This window comes from Phyllobates terribilis, unplaced genomic scaffold (genome assembly GCF_046119375.1).
Source record: "Phyllobates terribilis strain yellow unplaced genomic scaffold, ASM4611937v1 Scaffold_11__3_contigs__length_659146591, whole genome shotgun sequence".
Lineage (NCBI taxonomy): Eukaryota > Metazoa > Chordata > Amphibia > Anura > Dendrobatidae > Phyllobates > Phyllobates terribilis.
In genome coordinates this window covers 547,593,801-547,600,518 of record NW_027362771.1, presented here as the reverse complement: position 1 = coordinate 547,600,518, position 6,718 = coordinate 547,593,801, and positions in this window count along the sequence as shown.

Genomic DNA, 6,718 nt, shown 5'->3' with positions numbered 1-6,718 from the left:
CACCCACCAAGTATGGAACTAGCAAAGCTCCTGAGCCTGGTCCATACATCTGCAGCCAAATACGCCGTACATATACCTCTTTACAGTGTCTCTAATGGTGGAGTTTCCCTCTGAGCTGCAACACCAAATATAGCCAGTAGACAAAGGTGGCGCTGTATCAGGTAGAAAGCAACAAAACTTCATACAACTTTTTTACAACTCTAATTGAGGCATTTATTAACTGTGTGACTGCCATTGTGATTTTCTCCTTCAGTGGACTGAAACAATCTCCTCATTGACTCCTGGTTCCTTGTGAGATCATCTGGAGAGTGTTTCTGGAAAGCTCAGCAGGTGTGACCTCATGTAGTCAGGTGCCTCATGGCTGAGCGCTCTCAGCTGCTTGGGGGGGTTACTAGGTGGCACTGCCCGGGATGGAGTGGGAGGGGATGACAGGAAGGCATTCTTAAAATTCCTGGCACACACTCATCCATCCAGAGATACTGTACTATCTGCCGTCCTGTAATTTCCTGCTGCGTCGTCAGCCATGGATACAGAACAGGTGAGATCATCTGCGGAGAGATGATGGCCAGGAATGATCCCACAACACTGTCCTGTGGGAAAATCGTGCCCTATTACGTGTCATGGGGCGGCTGTTATTGGGGGCAGATGGCAGACGCAGATAGGGGTGGAGGGTCTGGTATGAATTAAAAGAGCTGGACCTGGACTATCGGCTTGTCGTTACACGTCCATAGAGCTGATGCTGCCCCTATTCCGCCTCCAATATAGTCTACGTGGGCATCAGAATTGGACCATGGAGCAATGGAAGAGGTAAACTGGACCTGTTTAATTTGATGAAACAGCGCCACTCTCAACCATGGGCTGTGTCTGGTATTGCAGCTGAGCTTCGTGCAGATAAATAAGGCAGAACTGCAATTCCAGATACAAACCATGGTCAAGAGTGGCGCTGTTTCTGGAATAACAAAGTGTATTTTTCTAGTCCAGAGTAACCTATTATTATTATTATTTATTATTATAGCACCATTTATTCCATGGCGCTTTACATGTGAAAAAGGGGTATAATACAAGAACAATTACAATAATCTTGAACACAATGTGACGGCGACTGGTACAGGAGGAGCGAGGACCCTGCCCGCGAGGGCTCACAATCTACAAGCATATGTAATCTTTTCCCGTAGCTGAACATACATACAGGGGGTAGGGGTGGTGTTAATTAACCCAGCCGCTTTTAGATTTAAGAAATAGGAGGAGCCCTCTAAGGGCTCATCCCCGTATGTCTGAAAAAAACCGTTCTGATATATGGACCGAAAAAACAGATGAGTTAGCATCCGATTGTCATGCGTATGCGATACGACTGCAGTGCGATTTTAACATGGGCTTTTACATAGAGGAATTCTCTATGTAATTTACACAGTTTTCCAAGGAAATATTCTTCACTACGTATATATACAGTACAGACCAAAAGTTTGGACACACCTTCTCATTTAAAGAGATTTCTGTATTTTCATGACTATGAAAATTGTACATTCACACTGAAGGCATCAAAACTATGAATTAACACATGTGGAATTATATACTTAACAAAAAAGTGTGAAACAACTGAAACTATGTCTTATATTCTAGGTTCTTCAAAGTAGCCACCTTTTGCTTTGATGACTGCTTTGCACACTCTTGGCATTCTCTTGATGAGCTTCAAGAGGTAGTCACCGGAAATGGTTTTCACTTCACAGGTGTGCCCTGTCAGGTTTAATAAGTGGGATTTCTTGCCTTATAAATGGGGTTGGGACCATCAGATGTGTTGTGCAGAAGTCAGGTGGATACACAGCTGATAGTCCTACTGAATAGACTGTTAGAATTTGTATTATGGCAAGAAAAAAGCAGCTAAGTAAAGAAAAACGAGTGGCCATCATTACTTTAAGAAATGATGGTCAGTCAGTGCGAAAAATTGGGAAAACTTTGAAAGTGTCCCCAAGTGCAGTTGCAAAAACCATCAAGCGCTACAAAGAAACTGGCTCACATGAGGACCGCCCCAGGAAAGGAAGACCAAGAGTCACCTCTGCTTCTGAGGATAAGTTTATCCGAGTCACCAGCCTCAGAAATTGCAGGTTAACAGCAGCTCAGATTAGAGACCAGGTCAATGCCACACAGAGTTCTAGCAGCAGACACATCTCTTCAACAACTGTTAAGAGGAGACTGTGCAGCAGGCCTTCATGGTAAAATAGCAGCTAGGAAACCACTGCTAAGGACAGGCAACAAGCAGAAGAGACTTGTTTGGGCTAAAGAACACAAGGAATGGACATTAGACCAGTGGAAATCTGTGCTTTGGTCTGATGAGTCCAAATTTGAGATCTTTGGTTCCAACCACCGTGTCTTTGTGCGCCGCAGAAAAGGTGAACGGATGGACTCTACATGCCTGGTTCCCACCGTGAAGCATGGAGGAGGAGGTGTGATGGTGTGGGGGTGCTTTTCTGGTGACACTGTTCGGGATTTATTCAAAATTGAAGGCATACTGAACCAGCATAGCTACCACAGCATCTTGCAGCAGCATGCTATTCCATCCGGTTTGCGTTTAGTTGAACCATCATTTATTTTTCAACAGGACAATGACTCCAAACACACCTCCAGACTGTGTAATGGCTATTTGACCAAGGAGGAGAGTGATGGGGTGCTACGCCAGATGACCTGGCCTCCACAGTCACCAGACCTGAACCCAATCGAGATGGTTTGGGGTGAGCTGGACCTCAGAGTGAAGGCAAAAGGGCCAACAAGTGCTAAGCATCTCTGGGAACTCCTTCAAGATTGTTGGAAGACCATTTCCGGTGACTACCTCTTTAAGCTCATCAAGAGAATGCCAAGAGTGTGCAAAGCAGTCATCAAAGCAAAAGGTGGCTACTTTGAAGAACCTAGAATATAAGACATATTTTCAGTTGTTTCACACTTTTTTGTTAAGTATATAATTCCACATGTGTTAATTCATAGTTTTGATGCCTTCAGTGTGAATGTACAATTTTCATAGTCATGAAAATACAGAAAAATCTTTAAATGAGAAGGTGTGTCCAAACTTTTGGTCTGTACTGTATATATACACTGCTCAAAAAAATAAAGAGAACACTTAAATAACAGAATATAACTCCAAGTAAATCAAACTTCTGTGAAATCAAACTGTCCACTTAGGAAGCAACACTGATTGACAATCAATTTCACATGCTGTTATGCAAATGGAATAGACAATAGATGGAAATTATTGGCAATTATCAAGACACCCTCAATAAAGGAGTGGTTCTGCAGGTGGGGACCACAGACCACATCTCAGTACCAATGCTTTCTGGCTGATGTTTTGGTCACTTTTGAATGTTGGTTGTGCTTTCACACTCGTGGTAGCATGAGACGGACTCTACAACCCACAGAAGTTGCTCAGGTAGTGCAGCTCATCCAGGATGGCACATCAATGCGAGCTGTGGCAAGAAGGTTTGCTGTGTCTGTCAGCGTAGTGTCCAGAGGCTGGAGGCGCTACCAGGAGATAGGCCAGTACACCAGGAGACGTGGAGGGGGCCGTAGGAGGGCAACAACCCAGCAGCAGGACAGCCACCTCCGCCTTTGTGAAAGGAGGAACAGGAGGAGCACTGCCAGAGCCCTGCAAAATGACCTCCAGCAGGACACAAATGTGCATGTGTCTGCACAAACGTTTAGAAACCGACTCCATGAGGGTGGTATGAGGGCCCGACGTCCACAGATGGGGGTTGTGCTCACAGCCCAACACCGTGCAGGACGCTTGGCATTTGCCACAGAACACCAGGATTGGCAAAGTCACCACTGGCGCCCTGTGCTCTTCACAGATGAAAGCAGGTTCACACTGAGCACATGTGACAGAGTATGGAGACGCCGTGGAGAGAGATCTGCTGCCTGCAACATCCTTCAGCATGACCGGTTTGGCAGTGGGTCAGTAATGGCGTGGGGTGGCTTTTCTTTGGAGGACCGCACAGCCCTCCATGTGCTCGCCAGAGGTAGCCTGACTGCCATTAGGTACTGAGATGAGATCCTCAGACCCCTTGTGAGACCATATGTTGGTGCGGTTGGCCCTGGGTTCCTCCTAATGCAGGACAATGCCAGACCTCATGTGGCTGGAGTGTGTCAGCAGTTCCTGCAAGATGAAGGCATTGAAGCTATGGACTGGCCCGCCCGTTCCCCAGACCGGAATCCGACTGAGCACATCTGGGACATCATGTCTCGCTCCATCCACCAACGTCACGTTGCACCACAGGCTGTCCAGGAGTTGGCGGATGCTTTAGTCCAGGTCTGGGAGGAGATCCCACAGGAGACCATCCGCCACCTCATCAGGAGCATGCCCAGGCATTGTAGGGAGGTCATACAGGCACATGGAGGCCACACACAATACTGAACCTCATCAGGAGCATGCCCAGGCGTTGTAGGGAGGTCATACAGGCACATGGAGGCCACACACAATACTGAGACTCATTTTGACTTGTTTTAAGGACATTACATCAAAGTTGGATCAGCCTGTAGTGTGTTTTTCCAATTTAATTTTTGGGGTGACTCCAAATCCAGGCCTCCATTGGTTAATAAATTTGTTTTCCATTGATGATTTTTGTGTGATTTTGTTGTCAGCACATTCAACTTTGTACAGAACAAAGTATTCAATGAGAATATTTCATTCATTCAGATCTAGGATGTGTTATTTGAGTGTTCCCTTTATTTTTTTGAGCAGTGTGTATATAAAAAAATTGCAGATGAGATGTCACTCGTTGATTAACATTGGTCAGAGTGCAATCCGATTCTTTATCGGATTGTACTCGTCCGTTTTTCACACAAATGAGTATAAGCCCTTAGGGTCCAGCTCATACTTGTCCACTTTGGGCATCAAGGAACAGGAAAATAGGATTTTAAATTTTTTGCTGCCGATCACATCCATCTGTAGCTACAACCTTCTTACAGCGCCGTACACCCTTCATGTCCCTTTTACACCTACCTTGTTCTCCGACTACCCACACCCTGTTCTCCTCAATGAAAATCCTCCCAAAATGCCTGTTTTAAGAAGGTTTGGTAGAAACAGACTCTTGTGGGAATCTGGGAGGTCTCCCCTTTTTCTGTGAACCCCCAGGATGTTTCCTTTTTTCTAATTTGGACCCAGTATGGTCTGAAAAAAATCTACTTACTGCTGTCCATGTACTTTGCCAGTCTCCTTTCTTCCACTTCCAAAGTGGACGGTGCATGACCGCTGCAACCAACCAGTGGTGGGAAAACAATCGGCGGAATTGAGAAGCACGCTGGGAACAGTTTTAAAAAAAAGGGAGGTGGATATGACGCGCCCCCTGGGCCATGTGTGTGTAGGGATACCTGGAACCGGATCTGTTGTGGATGCTGGGGGTTGTAGTCTCCGTGGCGGCGATCCCGTGGCTCAGGGCGGTCAAACCAGTGGCAGTCTATTTGTGCGTTTTTTATGATTAAATGTCCGACTACGCCACCCGTGGATTGCAGTCAGAGTGAACCGCCGCTGCAGGGCAGACCGCTGAGGCTGGTGTTGTGGGTGCAGCAGAGCGTAGTATAACACCCCACGGGAGGAGTATAGCCTCAGGGCAGCAAGTGTGGAAGTTGGGGGTGATGGTGCGCGGGAACAGCAGTAACCACACGGAGTCCTGTAATGCAGTCCAGGGTATTTACTCACAGTTCTTTATCCACGTTACTGCAGCTGGTCATAACGTCCCGCGTCACATTGTGCTCACCAGGTGAGGGGTTCGGCCTACTTCCAGATAACTTTGGAGCGTTTCACAGGACCCCCTTTGTGTGTCCTTTCTCTGGCCTGTCATACCCCGCCAGTGACCTCGCTTCTGTCCGGCTGCCTCGGGCCTCCTCTTGGTAAACCTTGGCGCCGGTTCCCTGACCCTATGTAGTGCCTTCCTAGCGGGTATAGCGAGGGGCTGCGCCACATAAAATGTCACAGCCTCCGGTTTCTAGCTGAGGGTAGTTCCCTGCCTCCACTAGTTTCGGGGACTGGTCTCCCCCTTTGGCCTGACCCCCCTACGCAGGTAGATTCGGGCGTGCGGTGTCGACTCGCCGGTCCACACCCCTGGGTTCTTTGTTTCTTGTTCCTGGAGCCTCCTCCGCTCCTCTTCCTTCCTTCTCCTTCCTCCAGGCCCCGGCCGCCCTCTCCGGCCTGCCTGCGGAGCAGAGCCCATGCAAAGCCTCTGCTCCCAGCCTCCTTCTCTCCCAACTACTGAACTGAACTCCACAACACTGAACCTAAGATGGTGCCCACTTTTTATACCTCCCTCTAGTTGCACCCAGGAACTGCCCTCTCCCTCCTATGCACTACAGGGTTCCCCCTTCCTCGGTGTTCCCTCCCCCCACTCCAGCCAGGGACAGGGACTGTCATGCTCTACTTGGAGCATATCGGTCGCCCTGCCCCCCGGAAATGTGGTGTAATACATGCAGGTGTCGGGGTCCTGATCCACACTCCATCCTTACCTGGAAGTGAGATATCGCACATTTGGTTGAGATGCAATACCTCTGTAGCGACCGAACCCTCGGGGCGCTACAGATAACCACCTTACATTTTTCCACCTGTTCTTACCTTTGAATCTGTCACCAGATTTTTGCCACCTAATGTAGGGGCAGAGACCCTGATTCCAGTGATTTGTAACTTACTGGGTTGCTTGCTGTAGTTTTATCAGCAAGAGATTATCATTAGAGGGCTAGTAAACCT